Consider the following 15,916-nt stretch of genomic DNA (forward strand, 5'->3'; position numbering starts at 1 on the left):
AGAGCTCCAACCTTTCAGCTCTGATTTGCCACAGACAAACTGCATTCAGGAGTTTTTTATTGAGCAGTATCAATGTGAAATTCATCACCTTACAGTTCTCCACATTTGGGTTGAAAAACTGGCAATACTTCCAAGAAAAGTATTAAATAAGGCTAGGGAAACAAGCAATGTCTAATGTGACATCTGCCAAGTAATGTGAGATGGAGATGGTGAGAACATTTATCCAGGAGGAAATTTGGTTTCCTTGAATCCAAAATGTTTGCAGAAATGTGTCAGTTGCAGTGACGCTGTTTTGAAAAAAAGCTGGAACAGGGCTTAGGTTGAGAATGAGCATTCAGACTTCCTTTGAGTGGAACTTTTCTGTTTTGAAATGCATTTTTTCAATCCTTTTAATCTTATATTACACAATATAAAACAGAAAAATCCATTTCAGACCAGAATTATATTAAACTGAGAAGTTTCTGTTGTCTTAAAATAATTTTTCCCCCCAAAGTTCATGCCACAAGAAATCAAAACTGTGTTACATCCACATTTTGGGATATAAAGTGATTTGAAATCACAGTAAACTCCTGTGAAATGGAACCCTCTGTTCCAGCACAGCTTCATGGCTTTTGGTTAAATTCACAACTGGAGTAAAAGGTACAGTAGAGAACAGGCCAGCTGGTCTGAAATACTTACAGAACTGTAGATTCATAGATATATCTATATGAGAATGGCAGGGGGTTAACTACAGAAGATATTCTAAAACTAGGGCTAACAGCACTGTTAAGATCTGAGAGGTCTGAAAGAATCTTGAGACATTTCTGCCCCAGTTCTGCTCCTCATGCTCTGTCGCCTCTGACCCGAGAGAACTGGTGAGCAGCAGCCATACTGGGAAACAAATGGCTGTGTCCTTGCAATTACCCAGTGACTCCCAGATTTCAAAGCCAGAAGGAATCATATAGACTCGACATGTGTGTAACACAGTACAAGCCTTCATTCTTTTAACACTTGTGTCCCATTACCCAGGTTGCCAAGTCTCGTGAATTTTTGGCAAGTGATGGATTTTGGCCAGGGCAAGAGCTGCTCTCCCAATCACATGAGAACCTCCGACTTTCTCAGACATTTTAGCCAAGCTAAGGGAAATTTCAGCCAACCTTTCTATCAATCTGTTTATCCTAGTGTCTGCTTCCCAGGACTGAAGCAATTGCAACGTTCCCAAAAGCAGGCAATGCTCTCTTCACTCCCATCAGTAACCCAATACCAGTCTGAAAAGGAAGGAGGGGGGACGGGGATGGAGATGGAGAAAGGTCAGCAGATAAATAGGATCTGATTGCAAGCACAAGGAGTAGCTCCTCTGGACTCGCCCTCCACCCTCAACTCCCTGTGTCCTTCTCTCCATCCTGGCTGGTTTGAAAGAATAAGAAGGGAACTGGGCTACAGCTCTATATCCCTCTGCTGACCTGGGGGGAGAGAGAGAGAGAGCTCCTCCTGTTCCTGTAGGCCAGGACCATCCCAGAATGAGCTGAGCTGATGCTACAGGGACAGGGTTGATGGTGATGAAGTCTATAGTGGAAACAGGAATATGCAGAACTGATAGGAATGGAGAAAGCAGAGAGAATACAACTGACTTAAAGGAGTCATCAAACAGGCCAATTTAGGGATAAAAAGTACCCACATAAACAGACCAATAGTTTTTCTTTATAAATCTGAGGGAATAGACAGCACCATCTCATATTCACACTGGAATGCAAAGGAACATGGGGAAGGTTTTTTTAAAGTTATCCAGAAAATAGACACCAAAACTTTCTCTTTAAATGTGTATAATTGAAGGTGGAAGAGGGAAGTGTAAAATCTCTCCCATTTTCAGTCTCGTTAGGTGAAGACTACTGCATTCTGACACAGGTTTGTCAAACAGCCTACATCAAAATCATTTTGCACAGGAGGAATCAGAGTCACCAGAGTAGGCACTGGATATAAACTGGGTTATGCACACACAGCCCCATCCTGAAATGGGACAGTCAAACAGCCAGCAGAGATGCCTCCTCAAGCAGAAAATCACCCAGTTTGCAGCTCCTGATGAGCAATTCCACCTGTAAAGCTGAGCCTGAGCAAAGCCCCAGGCTGGGGACTTGATCCCCACAGAATTGCTTTAATGAACCAGTTCCTAATAGCAAGATAACACATCTACGGATTCAGCCTCACCTCTCATACTACACAAGAACTTGGGAGACAATGAATTAGACAGCTGAATACTAATTAGAAGACCTTTTCTAAGGCATTTCTGGGCTGATGAAGCATTCTACAGATAACAGAAAAACAACGTCTGTTTTCCTAATCTGAACTACTAGTAGTACAAGAGATGGATCCTGCACAAAAAATCATGAAGGCATGTTGTAAAAGCAGCCAAGAAGCTGAAGGGCCTTTGGATTTTGGAGGATGAACAAGACTATAAGAAATAACAGCAGCAACTGAGCTGAAATGGCTATCGTAGCTAATCACACCCGTTCTTCTTCCCTAATAGTTTACAGCTGAATAGAAGCCTCTGTGGAAGTATTGGATAAGCAAATATTTCATGCAGTGCCCACTTTTAACAACTGCCTGGGAGTGATTATTTATGTGCGAGTGCCAAAGAATTTGACATGACGGATTAGAATGTAAAAGCAAATTCTGATCTCAAGGTAATCACCAGAAATGTGAAGGAATGTATTGGATTTCAATGGAGCAACTGTACATTTACATTATTTTTTCACAGCCACCAACCTTTGACATTTGGTCCTTTTAGAAGAGCTCAAGGTAAGAAAATGGGGTGGGGGATCAACTGAAATCATAAATGAACAACAACTGAAGGGGTGGAAATGTCCAAGTTCTGCTATCCAAGCCCTTTTATGTTTGTTGGAAGAATATTCCTCCATCAAGCCCATCTTCTACTTATTTGTAGATCCTGATGTTCATCCAAGACCCAGTTTAGCTATCAAGAAAAGTGCTTCAAAGAAAATTAGCCCTTGTTGAATGTGTTGGGGTTTTTTTTCTCTCAGTAGCTTTCATGGCATTTTCACTTCCTTCAGCTTTTCAGATTTCAAACTTAAACAAGCATGAAATCTTTGCTCTGTTGGAGCCAATGGCAAAATTCCCACTTATTTGGATCATTCCATAATTTCATGCTCTATATTTTGCCCAAGCTTTACTGCAATCAAAGCTTCTTTGTTGCTCCAGTTAACAGCAGACTGTTTCCAGATTCTGACATTCCTAACAGGAAGACAAAGAGCTACAAAATTGGGGTAATACTGGAAAGGAAGGTTGAGCAGAGGCAGTCTCTTTGACTGGCGGATTAAGAGAAGGGTAAGTGATATAGGTGCAAGAGTTGAACATTCACAGCCCTACTACAACAACTCAGGGAAACACTACCCATACAGTAATGGGGGCTGTCTGCTCAAAATAATCCCAACAGAAAGGAACTGCAACATCCTAGATTATGATAAAAGCTGAAAGAGCTGAAAAACAGCATCAAGTATTTTAAAAAATTTAAAATAATAATTTACGGAAAACACTTCTCGTTTGGTGACCGACTCAATAAAATGCTTAAATAAGCAAAAGGGCAGGTGGGGAAAGCCAGACACAGAGAAACACAACGTTTTGCTCAGACTGCAGGAGAGTGGCAAGGTGAGGATATCTCACAAACATTTCAGTGTCTTGTACTGATTTGCCTTCATGTGGAGCTAAAAAATCTTCCAGTAGACAAAAGATGCAGGCCAGGCATCAAAAGAACCCCATTAATTTGCTTACTCCACAAAGAGCTTTGGGGTCACTGTTAAATGCAAAGGATTTCTTCTTGGAAACGTGGGAGAGCCTGCATGGCCTTTTCGTTTGCTCAGGGAACGTCTAATCTCTCTGCTTCTGCATATAGAACCACAATCCTGCCTGCTGTATAATTAAAATTAGTCCCTTTGTTCTGAGAGTGGAAAAGGCTAAATTAAAGACTCCAACAAAGTATCAAAGCATTTATACAGAGCCTAACATCAACAATGTTTTCTCATCTACAGATGATATACTAGTTAAAGACAAACCTCAAATTAATATGACTCTGGATGCACAGTCTGTGTTTGCTAAAAACTCAACAGTTAGCTAACACGACAATGAAAAAAGAAAATGGGCTGTGCAGTATTCAGACCAGCTGCTAGTTAAAGATAAGTCTGCACATCTTATCCTGGCTCCATGTAAATACACTCTAGAGGGTTAGAAAGAACTCTTTAATACAGGAAGATTTGGACTACCAAAAGATATTGAGGGTGATAAACAGGATTTCTTCCTTCAGTTTCTGTCTTAGTATTTGCAGAGTACTTTAGCAGGAACTGTAGCCCTAACTCCACCTGCCGTTTTCTAGCATGAACCCCAACTCCGTGTGCATTCATACACAAAACAGAGAAGCAATGACGACATGGAACACTTTGACAGTGCTCTTTCTTTCTAGACTTACTAAGCATTTAGATGCGAGGTTGAAATACACTCTTAGAGGGGCTGTTTGGATGGGATTAATGATAGTGAGCACTCAGGGAGCCTAGAAAAAAAGATATTTACTATTTAATAATAGCATTCCAGTTGATCTTTAAGTCAAGTCTACCTATGAAGACATTCCCATCAGGTTTCTATAACTCCTAATATAACACTACCTTTTTCAACAGCTCTCAGTTCTAGAGATCAAAAATCCTCACTGTTTTCACTTGGGTGATGCAGGACCACGCTGCAGTGATCCAGTGCCTTCTTATCATCATATAATATATACAGGGAAGAGTAGCCTCTCTGAGGTCCTTGTATTTCCCTTCTCCTTGTACCCAATGCATTCAGAGAAAAAAACCAGAAGATTTCAGCAACGGCAGCATGAAGAGCATGCCAAATGGGCCCTGACCAACCTGAACACTGCATGGAGCCTGAACTAAGGAGAAGACGACGTCTAGGGCTGTAAAGCAGCAGGTTTTGAGGGGAACTTTCCTACTATTTGAGGAGTAAAATGTGCCAAGGGATGGGAAGGTGAAGAGGGTAAATGGAAGGAGGAGTGTGGCTCCATTCCGTTCAGGCACCCAAGAGAGTCTAGTCTTCACTCCGGTGTAGTCAGGGGAAAGTTGAGCATCTCCAGCAAGCAGATCAGGGCAGGAGATCTGAATCGCCATCTAGAGAAAACTTCCTTCTAGCTGGTTTTTGGGGTACCTAAATGAGACTGCGTATTACCCCCTCCTAAAACAGCAGATGCACCGTAGGGAAAATTGGACAAAGCTTGTGGTTGAAAGCCACGGCGCGATTCCCAGTTTGCTCATGGGGCAGCAGAGTCAATGAGTAAGTCCTGTGAGAACATATCACCTGAATTATGTAGGTCATGTCTAGACACAACTGCTTACATTCCGCATAATCAAATAATTCTTAGTAAGAAGTTGTCTAAATAACGGACCCAGTTCTGGCACCCGAATTCAGATAAAATAATCACTGACTCCAAAAGTCATCTCTTGGTTTTGGTTAGAATAAAGCACAGTCCAACAGCACAAGGCTGGCAGGGTCTGGCCTGATATGGTTTCAATTACTTGTTTAAAGTCAAGCATAGTCTCGTGACCAAAGTACATTTTAATAAATATATTCCCTTAAATGTCCAGTAAGGCTCATGGTAATCTACTTAAGCATTATTTTCTGGAAGGTTTAAGATTCCTGCAAGCTGAATTGCATATGGAAAGTTACATTAGTGTGTCTTCACATAAACTGAAAGTTTATTGTTTTATTATTCTAGAAAAACGATAAAAAGATTTGTCTGAAGCTATTGGCTATTGTGCTACACATCTGGTGGAATGCTAGTTATTACAATAACTCCTTCAGCGCCGTCAAATGAAGCCCTAGGCTAAAAATGAAAATAAGTAATACGATAATACTGTAAAAAGATGTTATGGAATCATACAGAAATACTGAGCCAAATCCAGCTGTCAAGGGAAAAAATTCTGGCTGAGTTTTAAAAATAGCATTAACTTAGGCAGGAAAAAAGGTCAAAAACCTCATGACCAAGCTGTATTCTCAGCCAAATCCGGGGTGCTGTTGTAGCACGCTGGCAAGATGAGCAGCGCTAGAGCCAACTGCAGAAGGATCCTTGGCTAGTCTGAGGTTGACACTGTTGTTTCTATTCCCAGAGCTAATTAAAGGCTTCCCAGAAATATTGGCTAAGTTTAATTTTGTGCTGGTCACAGGTCAGGTCCAGGGATAGCAGGAGCAAGAAGAGACAGTAAAGAGCCAGCAGGAATTGAAGGAGGAGAAGATGGGCAGGAGCAGCTGAGAAGTGGGAAGTGGCAGGAGGCTGTGAGTAAAGAGAGGTGCATGTAGGCAATGGGCTTTGGGGAGAGAAGCGACGCTGAGGCTGCTCACCAATACAGGCAAAATTCAGATGAAATTCTAGGGTAGGAGGTGGGTATAGAGGGCTTGAGGGAAGGGATCACAAAATCTGCCTGACATTGTGGTTATCCTGAGGAGGGTGGAAGGGATAAGAAGGACCGAGAGAGTCAGTGAGATCTGAAGTAGATGAGGGCTGGGGACATGGATAAGGAAGGGCACTGAGGAGGAACGGATGGGTGCTAAAGGGTGAGATGAACACCGCGAAGAGTCAGAGGCATTTCAGGAAGGCTGGAGTGTAAGCATGGGGAGGACGTGCCTATCCCGTTTACTGTTTCTTTCCATCTTCCAGCCCTTTTCTCCTCCTCATCCCCCTGATGTAGACACAGCTCTTCCCACTGCCCGGGAACCACAGCCGTCCTGGGGCCCTGCAAGTCTCCCAGCTGAGAGAAGGGCTGTGCAGCAGGACAGCAGAGGCAGAGACACCAATTTAAGTCAGCAACAGCTGATCCTCATCTCCTCAAGCAGAGGCAAAGTATGCAGTCTGTCATCCCTGCGTCTGCTGCCTTAATCTCTTGTAACCTCTGTCAGAGGCATCATCCATTTTCTAGGGGAAAAGAAATGTAGACAAGACCATACTAGTTGCCTAAAAAAAGGTGACATAACTGGAAACAGTCTTGAGCGCTTTTACTTCTGCGAGTGGACCAGACTGGTTCCAGCAACCAATGTCTATATTTATATTTATTGCTTTCCCAATCCAGAGCATATTTACCATGAGAGCTAATGGAGCAATATTTCTTCTCCTATCACCATTGGCTGCTGCAGAGTCTGGGTCCTATGGCAGAGCCGTGTCGTGCTGCTGCTCAGCTTTCCTCACCCTCAGCTGAAGCAACATTGCTGTTACATCCAGCCCCAAGTTTGCCTCCTCTGAGAAACTAATCTGTGTACAATATATTTTGAGTTATGGCAGGGAATGAATAAAAAACAGTTCACAGAGACAAAATTCTTCGTATATATTAATCTTGTTGCTTTATCTAAATCTTTAAGCTCTTTTCTATCACTTACCTGAACATCTGTCTTCTCCAGATGTTTGATTTTTCATACCAGGGGCACATTGCATCTGTATCTAATAATCTTACTGATAATTGTTGTTATGAAAAAGACTTTTTTGGATCAAGCACAGTCGTATTGCTGGCTTATCAAAATGCCACATACTAATATTAGGTAGAGGAAATAAAAGTGATAGTCTTATTCTCAAAACTGTTGAATAAACAACTAATCAGTTAAAAAGCACACTTTAGAAATGTGCTCTGTCTAGTCTAGACTTATCTCTCAAAAAAAAAAAATCAGGAAAAGTGGTTAGGGATAAATAAGCTAACCAGAAACATCTGCCTTTAATATCCCATGTTGACGTCAGTGAATCTTTATTGATCTCCCAAAATAGTCTAAAGTTTTATGAAACAAGCAGCAAACAAAACATACTGTTGTCCAGTTTTTAAAGATTTTTCCATTGATGATAAAAGTAGAAATCATCACCATTTCATTTTAAAAAAACATGCTTTTACTGCACTCATAGCAAAACTCAGGCCAATGCATGCCCTCAAGGATTATCCTGTTTCACATAATCTGAATGCTGCTTGCAACTTTAATTAAACCTACTCACAGCCTTTAGAGGATAAATATTATTTTTGCTTTGGCTGTTTAGTTGCATCCAGTGGAGCACCAGCAGCGTCCAGCCCCTCTGCCGACAGACGACTCTGGCTCATCCACAGCCAGAATCCCTCCATAACTGGAGATACAGCCTTGTAAAGTGGGTTGTTGGTTTTTTGTGTGTGAAGAAAGAAGCAAAAGCCAGCAATGCTGCTGCTGTGAAATTCGTATGGAGCAAGCACACTAGGTGGTCCTGCAGCCTGGGTAGCATTTTTGCTCAACCAACTTGGTCTTTGGAACAAACTGCACAGGGCAAAACCTGATCCATCCCAAGCCTTCCTGCCACTCCAGTCCATCAACACTTCACATCCATTGGAGAGGACTCCCCCATCATACAGCTGGGACTCCAAGCTGGTTCCAGAACAGGCTGGCACAACCTGCCAGCATGTACTTGAGACAGAAAAGCCACAGGCAGGCCAAAGACTCTGTGGTTATGCAGACCCAGCCAGTCCAGCTCTCTGTGCAAGCTGCATACCACTCCTGTGAGTAATGGTCTGGAGCTGGGGCAGAAGAGGAGGGCTGCACGGTTAGTATTTCCTTCAGGCTTTCTCTAACACCTCTGCAAAAAAAAGTGTTTGTACATCAGTTAAGTAGGACGAATTTCACACAGCAGTAAGATTTGCCGTATTTTAGGGAAACTTCTAACACCTACGACAAAGAAGCCACCCTGATTATGCTTTTCACTTCAGTGTAAGCATTTCATTTTGAAAACCTCTTCATGTCATTTTGAGCACATTTTTAATGGATTCAGAAAAATTTCTCCTCCCGTACACACAGAGCAGAAAGCAGGATACATTTTTGCAAGCCTCAACACAAAGTTTAGTGACATTCCAAGCCTGATGCGCATCTAGGAGTGATGATGTGGCAACAACAGCCCAGCAACAACTGGAAGTGATGTGAAGAAATATAACTGCTCTCTAAACAAAACCCCTTTGATCCATTTCCCGTCAGACAGAAGCGTGATGCTGTTGTTCTCCTTGGGAATTATGAAATCACTTTCTAAAACTTAAGTTTTCTGTAAACGGGGAAAGTGTATCTCCAAAATCATGCAAAGGAAACCTTGCTTGAAAATACATGGATTTTCATAACTCTTTCATTCTGTAAATACTAATAATGCAGTCAATCAAGCAAGCTGAATCTTCTGTGATAAATATTTCTCACCATTCTGTTCCATAAATGAAAATTATAAGGAAACAGGTTAAGATCACGGAATTTGAACAGACCCTTTCCTGCAGCCAGCACAGGTTGCTGACAGCAGCCACAGCTGCAGTTCAGGCTGCTGGAACGAAGAGGACTGCACTGCTGGCAGATACTCGCACTGAGCTGACAATCAGCTTTGAAGTCAAATGCAAGACCAACCTGCGAAGTTGCCCTCATATCAATATTTAAATAGACACTTCTACATCACCCCACAGTTTCTCTCTTATCCATACAGTAACCCTTCCCTGTCAAGTCTCTTTGCTACCGTAGTTATTTCTTTGCTTTCTCGATCAATCATGCTGTTGAGCACTCAGGGATCAGAGCTCTGCTCTCACCGTGGACTTCTGATTTGGATGCTCATCTTGTGAGATACCAGCCACCCGCATCTGCCGTGGGTTCAACTCGCACTGTGCCTCAGTTTCTTTTCCTTAACAACAGCTGGAAGCAAATATTTGACACCAAAAATTGTGCCTTTCATTTTCAAAGACAAAAGACAGACAGACTCCCTCAAGTCCTTTTCTCCCTTCTATTAGAGTTTCTCAGATTTGAAATCACCCTTTCTTAGGGCTTGTGGCATGCACTGAGCCATGTTCAGTGGGATTCCAGCAGATCCCCCAGAACAGAGCTCTCCTTGAAAATAAATTTTATGTCCCTGTTTACAGTTGCCATTCTGACATGGCTTGGATGTCAGATGCAGACATTTAGAATCACTTCTGGCCCAGAAGAGAAGGCCGTACTAGAGACCCAGGAGGTTTTCTGACAAGTCTTCAACATTTCAATTGTGTCTGTGGTTGTCTGGAAGCGAGCAAGCTCTCCGACCCAGCCAACGTATTCATGATGTATTGCCCTCTGGAAGACAATGGTGTGTTAGAGGCTTTGTTTGCCCGGTGGTTCCCATATTCAGAACCAAACCGCAAAGTCAGATGGAGCAGCAGGGAGTGGCAATAGGAAAGGGAAAATGTGCATGAAAACCAACCCTGCCAACCTCACACTGACCCACGAGGATACACGGAGTTACCAGCACGTTGCCCTGTGAGCTCTGCACAGCCTTCAGTCCGTGCGCTCAGACTTAACTGAGAAATGGATAAAAGCTAAAAATTTTGCAAAGAACATGGGATTTTTGCCCAGCAGACCTTGTGTATGGACAAAGATAAAATCTGTAACCAGTTGTGTCAGCCCTGAACTGACCATCCCCACCAAATACAGTGAACACAAACTGCAAGAACAGTTGCTGTGGTACTTATAAGGTCCTTTGTTCCAGACCGCTGGGTTTCCCACACTCCTCGAGCAGCCTGGAACCTCGCCCGGACTACTCTGCTGCTCTCCCCTTGGCTTTCTGAGCAGTGCCAGCCCTGGCCATCCGTTTGTACTAAGTCCTTGGGCAACAAACGACATGCATGACCTTTCTTTCTTACAATCTAATTTATCTGTTATTTATTGCACCTTATCTAGTGCCTTCCCTATGAAAACCACATCATAAATATAGCCTAGATCTGCCAGCAAACTACTTTAATAAACCATCAGTACCCATTATATATAGCATAACACATAATGAAATCCAATAGCACATTAAAATAATTGTCAATCATGCACACCCTTATCTTTTACTCTCTTATTTTGGAAACCTTCCCATCTCACGCATCTTATACTTCCCGAGACCAATACTTCCCTTCCCCTAACTGGAGTTTTATTGCTTTGTCCAGAAAGAATTAGATATTCCCCTAACAAATCAGTCTGTGTGTTTGTTTAAAGCCTACAAGGCCTATGAATCTCCTTTATCTCACTTAGTCTTTATCTCCCTCAGTCTTTCCTAATGAAAAACATAATAATCATTGCCTTTCAGATGACCTAGTATGTGAAGTCAGGAACACATTACTTATTTTATGAACCAGAAGATTAAAGGGCCACTGTAGCTCAGGTTACATTCTCCAGTTGGGAGTGCATACCCTTCTTCAATTCATTAGGAGTTAATTCCATATTTCAACTCTTCCTATGGATGAACAACATTTATAATAATTATACATACAAAGAGTAGAGTCAGACAATAAATCCTCTGCTTTGGAGTTTCTTCTTTCCTGCGGAATATTCCAAATCTTTTCCATCATCCAGATATTACCTGGGTTATAGTCTTGATTTCTTAAATTTAAATTCTTTCCAAGGAAATGATGATCCTTTTGAACTGACAGTCTATTTAGGTTTTGATCATAGCTGAGTATCCTGTGCAAGACTTCAAATTGCTTAGTTCTCATGAAAGTCAAGGGGAGCAACAGCATGAAATTAGGGCACCGATGTGCGGATTGCACCACAGAGAACAGAATTTATCCCTCAAATTTTCGTTAGATTTTTCAGACAAGCAGAAGCTGTAAGCCAGTGATAGGGTGTGATTAAAGACACTTTAAAATGTATATGCAAATGCAGAAGAATAAATGGCCAAGAATAATTTCTGAGAATTAAGATGATTCCCTGAAGTGCTTTGCAAAGGTCTGTGACGATACAAGGATCAAAGGACAAATGGCTAAAGTGGTGAGAAGTGCAATTTTAGCTACATCACACTAATGTGCCCTTTTATCCTTGTAAAAACAGCATTGGCAACTATCAGCACTGTGGGACAGGTATACAGAAATACATATTCAGAGTATAACCGATTGCAAATTATTTTATGGACACTGGGTTTAATTAGCCATAATTGGCCAAAATGTCACCAATTCAAAGAAGCTTCTCCTGTTTAAAACAGTAAAGATTCTGATTAGCTACTCTATTTATCCAACTGCCCTTAAATCATAAGTGCATATCTATATTTTTTTTTTCCTACAAACAGACACTGTAATTAAAAAAGAATTGGCATGCTGTTTTCAACTCTGCAGGCCTTTAGCTTTATTTCAACAGAAGCTGGATATAATTTTGTCTTCATTTTAAACATGTCTGAAAAACCACAAAACTATTTACTTGGTGTAACTGTCTGTAGCTATAGAAGAAACTGAGACTTTCAGATGTGCACACCTCTTACTAGATCCAAAGGGAATGTGGTATCAACTTCTTTCAGGTTCCCAAGACAGACATCATCACAGTCTGACAGAACCATAATCTGAATAGCTTGAGGAGAAAGCTCACAGGGGGGCAAGTAGTTAAGGAAGAGAAGAGGAGAAGAAAGGAAGGAGGGAAGAAATTTGTGGTTATAAATCTCAGCAGGTTTGGTTTGTTTTTTTTTTTTACAGGTTGCATTCCCTGCATGGATTTGTTGCATTCCCTGCATGGATTTGTTGCATTCCCTTTATGCAAGTATTTCTGCAGTCCGTAAACTCAGACCAGGACATTTATAAATTAAGTTCTTGGTGTTGTAACTTCTAGATAGTCTCTGCCTGTCTCTTCACTCTGTGAACCTGAGCATCGCTCCTGGCATTTTTCTGTCCTGACACTGACAAACTTGTATCCAGAGGTCTCAATTATAGCTCTAATCTTGATGCATTTTCTATCTTCTAGCGCCAGTCATGCATGGGAAGTGCTGTCACTGTGCCAGGACTCTGCCATCTTTAGGAAAGTACACTCCTGGCCCTCCTGGTGGTGGGGAAAAGCTTGAAAACATTAAAAACAAGTTAAAAAGACAGAAAACTAGAAGGTAAATGGAAGCATAAGGGCTTTAGGACTTCATTGTTTAATATATTACTGCAGCAGTAGTAATATCTTTCTCTACCTTCATACGCCCCTACACACTCTAGTTACATCACTACCTAAAGCCTTATATCCTATCTTCTCTGTACCCAAGGATCCAGAAGAAGAAAGAAGGTGTTGCACAAACACAGAACAAGCATTAAATGAGACAAATAGAATTTCAGTCTAGGAATTAACTGTTTACTTCCACCCTTTTTTTTTTCAGATTGGGATTTTTTTTATATTATTAAATGCTCTTTGTATATCAATGAAGGGACCTAAGGCCTCTTTGCACTCAGGATGTCTAGAAGTTCTAAGAAAAAGATACAATAAATACTGAAAGTATTGGAGAAAATACTGAGGGAAATGTTTATATTTCACAAGCACTGGGAATAATCGTCAAAAAATGCTTATTGTGCATGAGTGGCCAAGTACATCATTCTGATGCAATGCTGCCGAGAACTTGTAAACTGGTGTGGATTTTGTGTTAGCAGTGAAAGACAACGTCATACCACAGTATGGAATAACAGAAGCTGAGACTCTCTATCTGCTTTTCACTGTGGTTAAATAATGTCCATTTCATACTATCGTTTAGTCACAAAGGAAGAAGAAATAGCAATAAGAACTCCAAACCAGATTTTAGGCTAGGCAGGGAACCCATGGTTAGAACTTTGGTGTGTGTTATTCCAGGAATAACTAAGCATTTTTTTAGTAATGTTAAATCCTTAATTATAACATCTAGGAATTTAAAACCATGAAGCTTAAAAGCTAGGTTTTGAAAACTTAGAGAAACTGAATTTTCTAAAATGTTATCTGGCAGCACAGGTAACCCTTTCGTTCTTTCTCTTTTTTATTGCTCCTTGAACTAGGTAATACTTTCCATCATTAAACTAAAGAATTTCTCACTGAATCATCTAAAGCATAACACTGATGAGACACAGTTAACCTGTACTCTTGTCCACTGCGGAGTGGAGGAATAAAAGCTTTCTGGTATGTAAGTTCAAAGAAATGGACCTTTTACCAGATTTGAACAGTTGTCTTGGGAATGCAGATTTATGAAAATTGATACCCTGTCTTTGTCTACTGGAACAATGTGCCTTTCTTCTCCACATTTGCTCCCTGTCTATTCTACTGAGTCAGAACTTCTTCAGAAAACTTTTTTTTTTAATTAATAGAGGATACCCTTGCAGCCACAAGGTTATAAGATGTCTCTGACAAACCTCTCTTTGGATACAGTCAAAAAGGAAGATATTTAGACTTCACATTCAATTTAAAGTAGAGGTCAGAGTTCAAAAGTGTAGTTTGCCCTTGTCATGTTCCATTTGGAATTCAAATAGTCAGAAAAACAGAAGGCAAAATGACACATCCCCATCACTGGTATTCTCCAGTTTGCTCCAAAACAGATGCAAAGGTAAAAGAAAGGACATTTACTGAGATATACTATATATAAGCTTTGCATTCGAAAATACACAATACAATCAGACTAAAAGAGTGTAGGTATATACAGCTACTAACTGACTGACTTGAAAACTGCTCTCACTGGGAATAAACTCAAATAAGTATTCTTATTCTTCCTTAAACTACCTTCACAGAAACAAAATAACTTGAAATCAGAATTTGAATGCCCTTATACTAACTGTTACTGTATATGAAATTTTCTTGCCACTGCCATTTGTTCTGTTTGATTACTTTCTGGGAGGAAATAATAACAACTTCACTTATTTCTGCCATTTTCTTGAAATAAAACAGTGAAAATGGGAAAAGAAACAGATTCTATACATTACCCAAACATGAAATGTTTTAGGATTACAGATTTTTTCCAAATATTTGATCATACAAGTTTTGCTTAAAATAATAACACTTTAGGGAAGCACTCCAAAACCAGCTTCCTCCTTATAATGTCCTGGCTGCATCCCACCTTTGTCTCTGAATAAAGTCAGAAAAAAAGATGTGTTACAGAATGCATCAGCAGCAGCTACAGAAGCCAAAAAAGCAGCTGAGATAATACAAAATAGACAAACTTCACTCCTTTTTAAGTATTCTTTCCATATGGAAGCTTCTGTTTACACAAGTGCAAGACTCCTTCGACCATAAATATTTTTCTATAAAAATATAAGGACTACATAGAATCTGTAAGGACTTATCATTCATTCATTTATTGTTCTTCACATAGTCATGTACCTTCAGATCTATTTTTGATTATACTCTTACTCAGAGCTCCTGTAGGTAAAATTTATTTTTTTTATAACCATGCCAACTTCCGCTGAGCATTTTCCTAAATTCTGCAATTCTAGTCACAGAAGCTCCTTGTAACCTCTCCTGTCTCACAGTTTGAAGTCTAAAACATGTTCCAGCCTGTGTTTTTGTTCATCCCCACATCTGTCTCAAGCCTACACATCGCACCACCACCTCGTCACTGGGTTGCCTCACAGAGCACTAACCATATATCTGCAGATCTCATAGTCTCCAGTTCTGTCTCTGCTCTGTGTATGTTCTGCTCTGATATTATTATTGGTTGATGACTTGACTGGTGGGGTTTGTCTGACTGAGATTATGCAGCCATAAGGGCTGTGCATCTAAATAGAGAGAAGGATGGTATGGAGAGGTAACACATTTCACTAAGCTGATATCTATGAAACAGATAACCAATGAGGAAGACAAGGCCAGGTTATTTGTTTCTGTTTCTTCTGTCTTAATTGTGTCTATGCTGGAATCAGGAAATGAGCTTGAAGAACCTGTAGACCCAACCTAGTTAATCCCAGTGGTCACCTAGCAGGCAAGTGGCAAAGTTGGGAATATATCCAAGACCTGGGTCCCAGACTTATTTTTGTAGGGTCACTAGTCCTTACTCTAAGCAGAGTACTTGCCTGGTAGGCATGTTTTGAGCAGCAAGAGATTCTTTTCATTATGGATTGCTGCACAACGTACAGGCTGTGGATGGACATGGCCATGCACCAAGTATCCTTCAGTGCAAAAAGAATCAGAAAAATGCTCATGTTTTTTTCCATATTTATCTTCA

Source organism: Caloenas nicobarica, chromosome 11, assembly GCF_036013445.1.
Source record: "Caloenas nicobarica isolate bCalNic1 chromosome 11, bCalNic1.hap1, whole genome shotgun sequence".
In the NCBI taxonomy this organism is placed as follows: Eukaryota; Metazoa; Chordata; class Aves; order Columbiformes; family Columbidae; genus Caloenas; species Caloenas nicobarica.